The sequence below is a fragment of the Chanodichthys erythropterus genome, chromosome 5 (assembly GCF_024489055.1).
Source record: "Chanodichthys erythropterus isolate Z2021 chromosome 5, ASM2448905v1, whole genome shotgun sequence".
Taxonomy (NCBI): domain Eukaryota; kingdom Metazoa; phylum Chordata; class Actinopteri; order Cypriniformes; family Xenocyprididae; genus Chanodichthys; species Chanodichthys erythropterus.
In genome coordinates, this window is record NC_090225.1 from 10,290,596 (window position 1) to 10,306,714 (window position 16,119).

The 16,119-nt window shown below is 45.9% G+C and overlaps 1 long non-coding RNA gene across 1 annotated transcript; it reads right to left on the bottom strand.

The window, feature by feature from the left end:
• Nucleotides 1–12,346: 12,346 nt before the first annotated feature.
• Nucleotides 12,347–15,884, bottom strand: LOC137020002 (uncharacterized). Its single transcript, XR_010895139.1, has 3 exons — nt 15,495–15,884; nt 13,279–13,414; nt 12,347–12,537 (listed from the first exon to the last, which is right to left on the bottom strand). It is a non-coding gene; the product is annotated as an uncharacterized lncRNA (long non-coding RNA).
• Nucleotides 15,885–16,119: the final 235 nt, after the last annotated feature.

The window sequence follows — 16,119 nt, forward strand, 5'->3', positions numbered from 1 at the left end:
TTCTGTGGGTTTTCACACTCATGGCTGTATTAGATCAAAAGGGTGCTTCTACTAAATACTGAGCAAAGGGTCTGAATACTTAGGACCAAGTGATATTTCAGTTTTTCTTTTTAATAAATCTGCAAAAATGTCAACAATTCTGTGTTCCCATTCAGTCGGTCACGTTCGACGTACGTCGGACAGACCGACGAATAGGAATCTCGCTAGAGAGGCCAATCTACTTCGAGTGTAACTAAACGAGCCAATGCACATTGGCATGCAATCATATGCATCAGCTGCTCGCCTCGCAGCGCGGGTATATAATGAGCAGCAGGTGCGTTGCATCTTCAGCTTTTCGCTTCGGAGCCAAACCTTCTATGAAGACAGCTACTGAAAGCGAGTGTGGTGAACGAGTCTCTCTTCAAGACGTCTCTTTGTTGCGAGGTGCAGGCGGACAGCGCAGCAGCGGGGCCGATTCTCCTTTTGTTTTTGTTTTTGCCTTTAATTTGATTGAGCAAAGCTGTAATCAGCGTGAAGGCCGTTCTCACGGCTGGTGAAACGGTGCGCCTAGAGCGCTAAAAAGCTGTTGTTACAGCTGGTAAGAGGAGCGCCTTCAAGGAGAGTGCACACGACAGGCTGCACATTCCCTGTCTGTGCTGCAGCGGCTATTCCCCTGCGTGCTTCAGCACCTAAAAGAGTCAGTCCTTGAAAGAGCTAACACGAGTAGTTCGCGTCTTTTTAAAGATGTCGTTCTACTTGTGTGTTTCTGGATGCGGTCGTTACCTGGCGCCTCGGGATGGTCACCAGCGCTGTATCGCGTGCTTGGGCTTAAGGCACGCTGAGGCAGCGTTTGTGGATGAGTCATGTACCCATTGTGGGAAGATGACCATCGCGGAGTTGCGGTCGAGACTCCACTTTCTGCAAAGGGGTGGAGTCCCGGTCCCGACGCCTCGCTCCAATCCTCCTCAGAGGGTTGCTGCGAGCGGCGGGGCTGGTGACTTGAGGATAACGGTGAGCGCGCTTCCTTCGGGGAACCAACCCCCTAGGAACCCTCCCCCCTCGTGCGCTCCGCAGCCAGTAGAGCTGCCCTCGGAACGTGGTGGACCACCCCAGAGGTGTGTACCATCCGTTTCCTTCGGAGCTCCCCCAGACGACCGGATGTCGATCGCTGCATCGGAGGGTGAGCCTGATACTTCTGGGGAGGATGAGTCGGCGCAGTTGCCTCCTTCGGGGGTGACAACTGTGCCCCCGACACGGACCCGGAAATGATGGCTATGCTTTCCCGGGCCGCCAACAGGGTCGGGCTCGTGTGGAATCCTCCACCGTGTCCCGAACCCTCGAGGTTGGATGACTGGTATCTCGGGGTGGCCAGGGCTGGTTCTCAGCCCCCCACCCCAGTGCCCTTCTTCCCGGAGGTGCATGAAGAGCTCACGGGCACGTGGACGGCACCTTTTACTGCCCGAAACCGTGTCGGTGGGTCCTCCTCCCTCACCACCCTTGATGGCGGGGCAGCGAAGGGTTACACGCGCATACCCCCTGTGGAACGGGCCGTTGCTATGCAACTGTGCCCTAACTCCACCTGGCGGGGGAGCCGTCTCTCCCTTCCCGGGCCTGTAAGTACTCGTCGGATCTTACCGGCAAGGCTTATCAGGCCTGTGGGGAAGCTGCCTCTGCCTTACACGCTATGGCGTTGTTGCAGGTCCATCAGGCCAAGGCACTGAGGGACCTGCACGAGGGTGGTCATGATCCACAAGTTCTCCAGGAACTTCGTGCCGCGACGGACCTCGCGCTTCGAGCGACGAAGGTTACGGCGCGGTCAGTGGGTCGTGCGATGTCCACTATGGTGGTCCAGGAACGCCATCTCTGGCTGTGTCTTGCGGACATGAGGGATACCGACAAGGTCAGGTTTCTTAATTCCCCCGTGTCCCAGACCGGCCTTTTCGGCGACGCGGTCGAGAACTTTGCCCAACAGTTCTCGGCTGTACAAAGGCAGTCTGAGGCCATCAGTCACATCCTGCCGAGGCGGTCAGCTGCTGCACCTCCACCGCCGGCGGCACCTCAGACTACCCGTCGCCGAGGGCGCCCCCCTGCAGCCGCCCCCGCTCCCGCGCCCCAGCAGCAGCAGCCTCCATCCAAGCGGCGCCATGGAGCCGGTCGCGGGCGGGGCGCCCAGCCCGTCCAGCCACCCCCCAAGAAGAAGGGTGGCAAGGCCAAGTCCAAGCGGCCCTAGGACGGGCGACCCGGAGATGGAGGGGACTGCTCTTCAGGAGGTGGTGAATGCACCACTCCTTCCCCCGGGGGAGGGCCGGGTGGAGAATCTTTTGTTGTTTCCTTTTGTTCCGCCGCTGGCTCAACGGCCAGCGGTACCCAAATTTTCAAGAAAAGAGCAGTTTCCTTTATCTCCGGGTCCGAAGAGGGCTCGGAGAGCAGTGGGAGGGCTAGAACCTCACCACTCTCATCCACCTCTTCTGTCGCCAGCGGACAGCAGCGAGCAGCAGGTAAGCAAATCCTCGACTGCTCCCTCTGTCCACCCGTGGAGGCAGGTAAGTGTTGCACAGCACACTGTGACCCCGCTTCGGGCCGCCTCACACAGAGAGCCTCCCGGGCCGCGTCCCTGCGTTCCACCTCGCTGCCCCGCGGCGGGTACGCCGGTGGTCCCCTTGGTGCCGCTGGTGCGGTCTCTGGGAGCCTGGCTAGCGCTCCCCAGTCCGTCTCGCTGGCTCCTCCGGACCATCAGGCTCGGCTATGCGATTCAGTTCGCCCGGCGTCCCCCCAAGTTCAGGGGCGTCCTCTTCACTTCAGTGAAAGATGTCGATGCCCCTGTTCTGCGTGCGGAGATTGCAGTCCTACTGGCGAAGGACGCGATAGAGCCGGTCCCTCCAGCCGATTTGAGGTCAGGGTTCTACAGCCCCTACTTCATTGTACCCAAGAAAAGCGGCGGGTTACGACCGATCTTGGACCTGCGAGTTTTGAATCGGAGCCTTCACAAGCTACCGTTCAAAATGCTTACGCAGAAACGCATTTTCGAGTGCATCCGTCCCCGAGATTGGTTTGCAGCGATCGACCTGAAGGACGCGTACTTTCATGTTTCGATTCTTCCGCGACACAGGCCATTCCTGAGATTCGCGTTCGAAGGTCGAGCATATCAGTACAGAGTCTTACCCTTCGGGCTGGCCCTGTCTCCCCGCGTCTTCACGAAAGTCGTGGAGGGAGCCCTTGTTCCCATGAGAGAACAGGGTGTTCGCATTCTCAACTACCTGGACGACTGGCTCATTCTAGCACAGTCTCGGGATCAGTTGTGCGAACACAGGGACTTAGTGCTCAGGCACCTCAGCCAGTTGGGGCTTCAGGTCAACTGGGAGAAGAGCAAACTCGCCCCAGTGCAGAGGATCTCTTTTCTCGGTATGGAGTTGGATTCGGTCGAACGGGTAGCACGCCTCACAGAGGAACGTGCTCGGTCGGTGTTGAACTGCCTGAATACGTTCAATGGCAGGACAGCGGTCCCACTGAAGTTTTTTCAGAGGCTCCTGGGGCATATGGCGGCTGCAGCGGCTGTAACACCGCTCGGGCTGCTTCATATGAGACCGCTTCAGCACTGGCTTCACGGCCGAGTCCCGAGATGGGCGTGGCAACGCGGCACGTTCCGGGTGCCAATCACTCAGGAGTGCCGCCGAACCTTCAGTCCGTGGTCGGACCCTTTGTTTCTCCGGGCAGGAGTGCCCCTAGAACAGGTGTCCCGGCATGCTGTGGTTTTCACAGATGCTTCTGCCACCGGCTGGGGTGCCACGTACAACGGGCATGCAGTCTCAGGGGTTTGGACGGGACCCCATCTGCATTGGCACATCAATTGCCTCGAGTTGCTGGCAGTACGCCTTGCGCTGAGCCGCCTCAAAGGCCTGCTTCGCGACAAGCATGTACTGGTCCGTACGGACAACACTGCGACCGTTGCGTACATCAACCGCCAAGGTGGTCTACGCTCCCGTCGCATGTCGCAACTCGCCCGCCATCTCCTCCTGTGGAGTCGGAAGCATCTGAGGTCGCTTCGCGCCATTCATGTCCCCGGTGTGCTCAACCGTGTGGCCGACGAGCTATCACGAGCTGCGCTGCCCGGAGAGTGGCGACTCCACCCCCAGGTGGTTCAGCTGATCTGGAGAGAGTTCGGAGAGGCTCAGGTAGACCTGTTTGCCTCACCAGAAACCTCCCACTGCCAGTTGTTTTACTCTCTGACCGAGGGAACACTCGGGACAGACGCACTGGCTCACAGCTGGCCCCGGGGCCTGCGCAAATATGCGTTTCCCCCAGTGAGCCTACTTGCACAGACCCTGTGCAAAGTCAGGGAGGACGAGGAGCAGGTCTTGTTAGTTGCGCCTTACTGGCCCAACCGGACCTGGTTCCCAGAACTCTCACTCCTCGCGACAGCCCCTCCCTGGCCCATCCCTCTGAGGAAGGACCTCCTCTCTCAGAGACGGGGCACTCTTTGGCACCCGCGTCCAGACCTCTGGAAACTCCATGTCTGGTCCCTGGACGGGACGCGGAGGTTCTAGGTGACTTACCCCCCGAGGTACTTAACACCATCACTTCGGCACGTGCACTGTCTACGAGACGTGCTTACGCCTCGAAGTGGAACCTGTTCGTCGAGTGGTGCTCTTCTCCGAAGATGCTCGATCGGTGTCGTGCTTTCCTTCTTGCAGCAAGGGTTGGAGCGTAGGCTGTCCCCCTCCACCCTCAAAGTCCATTCTGCTGCTATCTCCGCTTACCACGACCACATAGATGGCAAATCTGTTGGTCAGCACGACCTGGTCGTCAGGTTCCTTAGGGGGGCGAGACGGTTAAATCCTCCTCGTCCCCCCTCCATACCCTCTTGGGACCTTACTCTGGTGCTCAGAGCACTCCAGATTGCTCCCTTTGAGCCTTTGCTGTCAGCAGACTTAAAGATTCTCTCTATGAAAACTTTGCTGCTGGTGGCATTGGCCTCCATCAAGAGGGTAGGGGACCTGCAGTCATTTTCGGTCGACGAATCGTGCCTAGAGTTCGGGCCGGGTGACAGCCACGTGGTACTGAGACCCCGGCCTGGCTATGTGCCCAAGGTTCCTACCACTCCCTTCAGGGATCAGGTGGTGAGCCTGCAAGCGCTGCCCTCGGAGGAGGCAGACCCAGCCCTGGCTTTGCTCTGTCCAGTTCGCGCCTTGCGACTGTACATAGACAGAACTCGAAGCTTTAGGACCTCAGACCAGCTCTTCGTCTGTTACGGAGGCCAGCAGAAGGGAAAGGCTGTCTCCAAGCAGAGGATGGCCCACTGGATAGTGGATGCCATCGCCCTGGCTTACCAAGCTCAGGGCGTGCCCTGCCCGCTCAGGTTGCATGCCCACTCCACGAGAGGTGTGGCATCCTCCTGGGCGCTGGCTCGTGGCGCCTCGCTAACAGACATTTGTAGAGCTGCGGGCTGGGCGACACCTAACACGTTCGCTAGATACTATAGCCTTCGTGTCGAGCCGGTCTCCTCCCGTGTTCTCGCCTCAGGTCAGAGGCACGGAGAGGCCCCGGCTTAGTGTCGGCTTGCTGCGCTACATGCGCATTCTATTCTCCAGAGAGTCCCTACGGGCAGACCCTGCTGAGTCCTCCGGTTACCCTTCGGCAGCCGACGTGGCGGAGCGTCTGGCGCCAGGCCTATACTCCGTTGTATCCTTGAGAACCGGATTTAGGCTGGGTTCCATATGTGTGACCCTACGGGGATCCCATATGGCTTTTTCCACGGCTGCTCCTAAACGAAGCCCGTGTCTTTCCCTCTGGGAGAACCCATCTCTCACCGAGTGGAGTCACCCCAGTTCTTCCATATGTTGTACAACCTACAAAGTTAGTCCATATGTACTTATCCATATAACTCCTTCGGGGAAGGATATGGCTTCCGCAGCGTTCCTTATCGCATGTAAGGCTACGCTTTCCCAGCGTTATCCAATTGTCGCACTGAGTGGGTTTTGGGAACAACAGTGATCGACCCTCTCTGCGTGAGCCTGGTCCCACCGTCCTTAGGCAAGGGGGTTCAGGTGGCTCACGACAGAGCGCTGGAAGAGGGCAGCCCCTGTGGCGCTTTGGTAGGGATTCCTATTCGTCGGTCTGTCCGACGTACGTCGAACGTGACCGACTGAATGGGAACGTCTCGGTTACATAGGTAACCCTCGTTCCCTGAAGGAGGGAACGGAGACGTACGTCCCGTCGCCACAGGCGTTGTCCTGCTGATGCTGCCGCCTGCTGGGTTCGGCTCCTCAGCGAAAACCTGAAGATGCAACGCACCTGCTGCTCATTATATACCCGCGCTGCGAGGCGAGCAGCTGATGCATATGATTGCATGCCAATGTGCATTGGCTCGTTTAGTTACACTCGAAGTAGATTGGCCTCTCAAGCGAGATTCCTATTCGTCGGTCTGTCCGACGTACGTCTCCGTTCCCTCCTTCAGGGAACGAGGGTTATCTATGTAACCGAGACGTTTTTCTGTCAATATGGGGTGCTGTGTGTACATTAATGAGGGAAAAAATGAACTTAAATGATTTTAGCAAATGGCTGCAATATAACAAAGAGTGAACAATTTAAGGGGGTCTGAATACTTTCCGTACCCACTGTATATATACAGTAACTGCGTTTTGTTTTGTTTTTTTAATTCATTGCCATGCAATGTTCTAAAAATGACGATAAATTTGACTGACTAATGAGTGTCATTTATTTTGCTGAGCTTTATTCATTATTTTTAGTGTTATGCCTATTTCAAATTTCAAATGAATTCATACAATCTCATTCTTCCATTTTTGTATGATCTGCTTATACTCCACTGTCAATTAGGTTTAGGGGTGGACCTTTATGCTTAGAAAAATACTATAAAAAGTTGTAGGCCTATGTTTTTGTACAAATCAAATCATCCAAATTCATACGAAATCACCACCACATTTTCTCATGAGATTGGGTTGATAAATAAAGGAAGGCCACACAAAATGAGTCACCTAGCAACCCTACAGTAGTCAAAACAAACAGTCACCCATCTGACATTAACTATGTGAGATTTTCATTGACACTAAGGAACATAATCAATGCTTCTACAAATGACTAGAGAAGGAGATCCAGCTGGCTTATTTTTATGAGCTCCTAAATAAACATCAAGAAAATTCCCTAAAAATGTGTAATGAAGCCCACAACCACATAATCATCCCAAAAAGCCTGTCATGACATCACTAACAGAGCATGAGTGGATCTATCTGATTATGACGGGATATCGCTAAAACATTCCTGAGGCTGATGGGAGAACAATGCCCATTCTTACTTTCCAAGAGATTTTTTTTTTTTTTTTTGTAACAATGGATTTTTCCATTCAATCAGTCATTAGTCAGCCTTGGCATCCATACTGCCTGTTCACAAAAGCCTTGTTTAGCGCTTGGCACCTGTGCCCAGACACAAGACAGGGCACTGTATGTGAAGTGTTGCGTAACGGCCCACAGAGGTAAGTTTACACAACTCAAATGACTGAAGAGATACCCAGCTCACAGAATCCGCCCTTATCACAAAACATCTGATAGTACCGAATCAACGGAGGTGGGTAAGTCTTCAATGAGGGACAGACCTCACAAGAATTCCTTGTGGAAAAGGAAACCTGCCTGAGCATGGAGGAAGAGAAGGGAGAATCCGTCAGAGCTTTCATGCCTAAATCTTTGTATTCATGTCGTCCTGGAGATGGCCCTTTGGATATGTGTCGTTGTTCATATTTGGGAGGATTTTATTTGCTTGTCTGCTTAAAATATAGCTATGAAGAAACTACCTTTATGTTTTTAGCAGATGCTCTCTTACCACAATGTCTTCATGAAGGACTGAAGGCCACTGACAGCAGTGTAAGCCTTGAACTGAACTATAACATGCAATGACAGCCAATGGGAACCTAAAGAGAAACGTCAGAGAATATTCAGAGGTTTAAAACAAGTAAAAGCAGCAGTATTTGCATGCAAAGAGCATATAGAGTGCAACAGTCGGGTTCTGGAAGTGGAAACTCCATTTATTTATATGTAACTTACAAACCTTTAAAGATAGGCCTGTTTTGAGCTCAAATAAGCTATTTCAAATTATTATATATATATAAAAAAAACTGTTTAACAGCTGAAATCAGGGTGAAAAACTACATTAGCCATGATGCTAGAAACTTCCACCAATCAGAGAGTTGCGTCAGGCAAATCACACCAAAAGAGCTCTGCCATGAAGCAATGCGAATGATATAATCAAGTCGATCTCTCTACACTCTCAAAATACTTAAATATTTGCATAATATATACATATTTTGCAATAAACTTAAAATATATTGTTTCTATAGATATAATAGACAACTTTAAATGAGTAGGTTTTTATTTCCCCATTGTTTTTAATTTATGTCATTCGCAATGCTTCATGGGATTGTAGTTCTTTCCAAAAAGAAACTAAAGCCAGTCACACACTTGTATCTTTGTTTTTTCGCCTGATTTTCAAATACCCATAGGATAAGTGTACCGTAACGCTCTAGTTAGATGGTAAGAATTTTACATGGTGATGTGAGCTAATTTCAGTATTTACAGGCACTATAGTTGGTAATCAGAGTCATGTGGCAATTTAATTTACATCTGAAATTACATGGGTTATCTTTGGGTGAACTAACCCTTTAAATTAGGTTCCGCACCTGCAAAGTCTGGTCTCTATATTATAAATCTAAATAATAAAACTCTCATTGGAAACATTGAGAGAACAATAGTTCTACCATAAAAGACTCAGAGGGCAGGTAAACGTTTATATGTTATTTATTCCGTAAAGTATAAACAGATGGTAGTGATGGATGGTACAACTAAACATGGTATAACGTTTCATGCTTAGTTGTACTGAAGTTCTTTGGCGTAGGCCCCATCCTTCGTCCGCATCCTGGGGATGCAGATTCGGCTGATCCTGAGAGGATAGTCTCTCTTGCATGGTTGCAATGCCTAGGTAGTTGCCGCATTATGTCACTGCATAAGTTGATCTCATGTCACCAAAATTTGCCAGTCACTTTGCCGATCACTGGCATTATTAAAACCTCTTAAAACCTAGATGGAGAATGCATAGTGAAACCATTAAAGATTAGGATTAAAAAGATTATTCAGAGCTGGAATGTATCTCAAATTTATCAGTTTTTTTATCAATTTCTATTCAGGGTTGCGTTTCCCATACAACAATCTAACTCGCTGATTAACTAACATAGTGCATGAACAATAAAAACTTGTTTGAATGCACTTTAGAAATCAGTTGTGCAAATAGCTGTTACTTAGTCAACTATAATGTCATTTTTTTTAAATTGGTTGATTTGTAAGCACTGCATAAGTTGATCTCATGTCACCAAAATTTGCCAGTCACTTTGAAGATCACTGGCATTGTTAAAACCTCTTAAAACCTAGATGGAGAATGCATAGTGAAAACATTAAAGATTAAGATTAAAAAGATTACTTGCGACCATAGTTGCGACCAAGCCACTTGCACTTCTGAAACCAAAAATGAAAATAGGATAAGCTACGGTCTCATGGACTTAACAGACATGCGCACGCGGCAGCCATTGTAAGTCCACAAGACCGTGAGTGCATATTAAGTGTGCCATTTGGGACAGGGCCTTAGACCAAAGCACTTAACCTCAGGTCACTCCCAAGAGGTAAAGTATCAATGCAGTAAGCATATTGAGTTTACTTCATTTTAAATGAATTTGACAGCAACACTCAGTCAAAATTAAGCAGTAGACGCTGGTAACACTCTTTAACAGGTATGCTGCATGCTCTTACTTTTGTGTCAACAGCTTTTTTCAACAGCTTAAAGTCAGATGGACGTCTTTGGGGTCGGTGTGCATGATGACAAATGTTGCATGCATGCTAATGCTGCATGCCTGCAGTTTGCTCTCTGACTGTCAGCGTTAATTGTAGACTGTTACAAGAACTGAATTTTATTCCACAAATAACACCAGCCCTCAATTAATCAACCAAATTGCTGGCTAACAGCATTAGCAAGCAGACGCTGACCAGCAGAGGCCATTTGGGGGTTAAAGAGAGGTTTCCACTGCCTGCTGAGGTGACAGAGTTCTGTGGTTGGCTCTGCACACAGTGGACTGCACTGTACTGGGCAACGGAGCCCTTAGTGCTCTGCGTCACAAGTGAAGCAGTTGAAAAGAGATGCATTATGGTCAGGTACTTGCCTGTCCTACTGCTGCCCTCTCTCTCTTTTGCTCCTCCTTACCACTCAACCATTTTTCCTCACTTGAAATGTTGTACTGCTCTTCATGAAAGTCCCTCTCACTGCTCGAGCTGTTTGGCGTCTGGCTGTGGGCAATCAGCACCTCATCATGTCCAGCCACACGTTCAGATGATTTAAGCACTATATCAAATTCTCTCCACCTGCCAAATACCTAAAAAATGCATGGCTCTTCTTCTAGAACAATAAAAACTTGTTTGAATGCACTTTAGAAATCAGTTGTGCAAATAGCTGTTACTTAGTCAACTATAATGTCATTTTTTTTAATCGGTTGATTTGTAAGCATTTAGCAGCCACTTTATCCAAGTAAATAAAAATAAGAAAATTTGTTACTCGGTACAAACCAAAGCTGATGCTAAATTAAATGGCACAACTTCCCACTAAAATCTGGCATCAAATCACAGGTTTAATGTTTGTAGGGGAAACCATCCCTATCGATCCCATGTAATTTGCTGGATTTTCAATTATTTTTCATTCAAATTATTTTTTTTTCTATGGAATAAGCACATATAACAACTTTGTCTTTGCTATTGTGCTTGTCCATTCTTATGGAGGTCAAAAGCAAAATCCATTGTGCTTCTCTAAAGTGCTTTAACAATCCTCTAAAGCTTCCTGTGACGGTAGGTTTAGGGATAGTGTAGGGAAGGACGATATTATATTAAGTCAACATTTAGTCCCATAAAAAAGACTTTGTCCTTGTCTAGTCAAAGAGTCCATATCTTTCGTACTTTGTGGGGTCATCTGTACCCCAAAAAACGGTAATAAATACAAGTACACACACACACACACACGTTGAGTTTCCATATTTTACAGGGACTTTCCATAGACATGATTTTTATACTGTACAAACTGTTATATTCTATCCCCTAAACCTACCCATTACAGAAAACTTTCTGCATTTCTCCCCATTAAGTCTAAGTCATCATATTAACAAACAAGAATTTTAAATAGGATCACTGTTGATGGAGGACTTTATTCCAGGAACAGGCTTAATCTTTGCCTGGAACACGGTCCTTGCAGGAGTTACACTCTTGTTTTGTGAAGAATATGAGTCAGTAGTGTGCAGCAGGCAGGACGGGTGTCTGCAGGTTCTGTGTGCTTTCTTAAGCCTCTGCTCAGAAGTAGTGCTGTCGGCCCAATGCATTTGTGATCTACACAGACTTTAGCTCTATTGTTGTGCATCTCTCATAGTTTTTATACTAAGGTAAAAATATTTATATCCTACCCTATAAATCTAACAATCATAACATGTATATTTTGCAAAACATGTTTTACTCTAAAACTGAGAGAAACCCAAAGTCATAAATCTAAACAAGTTGTGTTCCAAATTTGAGTTTGATATCTCAAAAAATGTGCTTTCAGTAAGATTTTGTTTGGGCGCAGTACCAAACATTTCCACTAGATCAAATTAGCTTCCTATTAATTTCCCAGGTGATCATTTTTGACCATGAACAGTACAAGTGTGAGTATTTTTTTTTCAGGACCATTAACCTTTTCGAGTCATGTCCATGATTTGTGTGTTTTTTTTGTTTTTTTTACATTGATACCATGGGGAAATCCTTTTGATGGATGACACTCAAGCCAGGGCTGCTGTCAAACAAACCTCTCGCCCTGGAGCTACCTGAGGTCACTGAATGCAGGTGCTCAAGCCCCTGGCTAGGAAAACTCAGGTTCTTCAGAAAGAAATGAACACACACACACACACACACACACACATGTTTGTTTTTGTGAATTGTGGGGACTTTCCATAGACTTCAATGCATTTTACACTGAACAAACTGTACATTCTATCCCCCTACCCTGCCCCTACCCCTAAACCTAACCCTCACAGGAAACTGTGCAAACTTTTACTTTTTCACAAAAACTCATTCTATATGATTTATAAACCCATTTACATTGTGGGGACCGCTGGCTGGTCCCCACGATGTAGGTGAACTCAGGTTTATATTACATCATGGGGACATTTGGTCCCCACAATGTAATATAAACAAAAGCACACACACACACACACACACACACACACACACACACACACACACACACACACACACAGTGTTTGAAGCATACTAGAGACAACTTCAAAAATAAAAGAGCCTGACTATTTCCTAAACCCATTCATAAAATGTAATTTGATTTAGAGCGCATTTAGATTGCTTTATCACTATAATCACCAAAACCTTTGTCATTTATTCACCCTCATGTCATTTTAAACCTGTATTACTTACTTTCTTTCATGCAGAGGGAGAGAGTTTGTCCATGTTGCTTTTTTCTTTCAATGAAGGTGACCTGCGGCTGTCAAAAGACAAAAATGCATAATGCAAGTATATGAATAGACCTGAGAAAGTGAGACACTTTCACACACAATAGACAGCAGCACTTTGTTGGTAGCAATGCATTATGGGATTGTCCTCTCCAATTAAAATGTCTGTTGGGGGCCATCAAAATAAAATGTCAGCAAATATTAAACAGACAGTCTACTAATACTACTCTAATGACTGCTATTTGACATGTAGTTGCAAAGTTACTTATAGTGAGTAGAGTGTCTAAAGTGGATTATCAAAATAACATGTTACTTACATCTCTCGCAAATCTTTACTTTTTCCTCTATATTCTTGAATTTAAATTCAATTAAAATGAATGGATTCACAGAGTTCTCTGATGCAGCACACACTATAAAGTCGCATTTAGTCAAAGGTTTACTTTTACATTAGAGTTGATGTAAATCAAGTCTATCTGTGCACCTCTCCTGTCTCTGTTATTGTAGATGGCTGCAAGTCAAACTTTCCTGAGCAGTGTGGTCACTTGTGGGATACTCCATCATTAAAAAACGAATTAACATTAATTTGGTGACTGTTTTACGATGGCAACGTGTGGAATTCAACTTGGACCAACACTTTACACGTTCTTAAAGCACTCTAGATCCTGGAGAAAGAGTGCTTCTCTTTTAGCAGAGAGCCTGTGTCTGAATACAAGCCACTGGAGGTTGGTCTGGATAACTCATTCTCGAATGGACCTTGACATTTTTATACTCACCCTTAAAACATAATCTCCCAGAGCTAAATGGCGTCTTTCAGGTAAAACCCTTCTGTCCATTGCACACAGGCATCTATCCACTTGAGTTATACGACAGTCCCATGAAATGAACAAGTGTGAGAGGAGATGAGTAAACCTATAAATATAAAATAAATAAATAAATAAATAAAAAATACGAGTGTCACAGTGTATGTGTAACTACACACATACATTTGGAATCAACATCTCTCATCGTGGGACTGTTTGCCGTCGGATTCTGTTACCCCCATGGTTCTCATACAATGAGGCTAGAGAGAGAGGGGGACGAGATCAGGAAAAGTCCACAAGCCAGGACTTGAACTTGGGTCACCAAAAGCACAATCGTACTATATGTCAGCATGCTGCCCACTAGGCTATAGGTTTGATTAATCAGTTGGATAAATGTTAAAAAGTCGTTGTGTGAGAACCATGGGGGGAACAGAATCCGACGGCAAACAGTCCAGCTGTCGGAATCTGTTCCTCCACCCCCATGATGAGAGATGTTGATGTAGTGGCTTAAAAGATGTTGATTCTGTTTTGTGTGGATGGAGCTTAACTTGCATCAGTTTAAAGATTTTTTTTTGGGGGGGGGGGGGGGGGGGCCTTTTTTTGATTTTTTTTTTTTGTCAAGACCCATGACTTTTTAGCTGTTGATGGTTTTATAATCATTGTAAGATAGCTTGATGTCATTTGAATGTAATAATTGTGTTGTGCCATTAATATATTTGAATTATAAACCCTGTTTTACTGCAACATGAGATAACACAGTATTGCTGTTTGTTCCTTTACAAGATTTCACTGACAGTTGGTTTTGTTCCTTTATGAGATTTTAGTGACAGTTGGATTTGTTGGGTTGCGATATTTTAATGACTGTCGGTTTTAAATGACAGTAGTTTTCTTCTTTTACAAGATTTCAAAGACAGTCAGTTTTGTTTTGTAATGAGATCTCATTAACAGTCAGTTTTGTTCCTTTGTGAATTTTCAAAGATGGTCGGTTTTTCAATGATGGTTGATTTTGGTCTTTTATTACATCTCAATAAGTCAGTTTTGTTCCTTTTCGAGGTCAATGGTTGACGGTTTGTTTTGTTATGAGATTTCGGTTCTGCTTCTAGATTTCAATGACGTCAGTCTTGTTCCTTCATGAGATTTAAATGATGGTTGGTTTTGTTTGGTTACAGGATCTTGTTCAGTTTGACAGTCGGTTTTGTTCTGTTATGACATTTCAAAGATGGTCAGATTTGTTCATTTGTTCTTTTATGAGATCTCAAAGATGGTCAGTTGTATTTGGTTACTAGATTTCCATGATGTCTGTTTATTTGGTTATGATATTTCAGTGAAAGCTGGTTTTGTTTGCTTACAAGATCTCAATGCCGGTCAGTTTTGTTCCGTTATGAGATTTCAATGATGGTGGAATTTGTTTGTTTACAAGATCTCAATGATGGTGGAATTTGTTTGTTTACGAGATCACAGTGATGGTCGATTTTGTTTGTTGACGAGATCTCAATGATGGTCGGTTTTGTTCAATTGCCAGATCTCAATGATGGTCAGTTTTATTCTGTTTTGAGAATTCAATGACAGGTGAGTTTGAACCGATTCAAACTGTTGGTTTTATTTTGTGACAAGATTTCAAGGACGGTCGTTATTGATGGTCAGTTTTGCTGGGTTATGAGATTCTAATGACGTCAGTTTTGTTCCATTCTAAGATTTCAATGACAGTCGATTTTGTTCACAGAAATAAAGAATTTTTAAAGTATATTAAAATAGAAAACCATCATTTTAAATTGCAATACACATTATTATCTGTATTTTTGATCAAATAAATGCAGACTTGATGAGCATATGAGACTTTCAAAAACATAAAAATAGTAATGAAAAAATTAGTGCTTCCATGTAAGTTGTAAGAAATAAATAAAGTACTATATCATTTGTGATGTGAAACTAACAAACTAATTACCTGGTATGTGATGTAATGTATGAATAATTTTTACCCCAGAATTATACCCCTTTTTTTTCTGGGATTTATTTTAATCCTTTATTCAGTACAGTTTATGGCGACTGTACTGGGGCATTGGGCAGTATGTGATGTGCTATATGGACTATTTTACACAAGGGTTGCACCCTTAATACAGTACAGCTTATAGCAACTGTAATGGGGGGTTAGGACACACTCAAGCCACAGGTTGATCAGACCTACTGACCTCTCTAACACCTCTTCCTGCAGCCACCTGGTCTTCCAGAAGATCTCCCATCTAGATATAGACTGGGCTTAACCCTGCTCAGCTTCAGTGGGTGTGCAGGTGAAAGCTTCAGGTTGAATGCTGCAGGGCTACCCCACATTTAAGAGTGAATATATTTAACACATTTAACAAGTGTAACACACTCACGGTATGAGTTACAGCAGATTTCTAGTTCCCAGCATGCTTTGCTTCTGACTGTTAAAGGAAGGGTCAATGTTGAAATTAGTTGAGTTATTTCATGTGTTTTACTCAATATTAATACAGGGGGAGACCTGTTAGTGTTTAATGTTCTATTATTTTGGAATTTAAAATGATTTCTGGTATGTCTGAGATTTTGGGGTTACCATCGTGCTAAAGAGTAGAGCCTGTGCTTAGGCTAAAGTACTTATGAACATGTTAAAAATCATGAAAGATGCTGATTGGTGAATAGTTTAGTTCATGCAGGTGTGATTGTGCTATTGTTAATTGTTCTAAGCAGGTGTGAGTTGGAGCTGGTTGGAGCTAAACTCTGCAGGGCTGTGACCCTCCATAAACTGAGTTTGAGACCACTGGCTTATATAATTATAAATATGCAGTACTAAGTCTT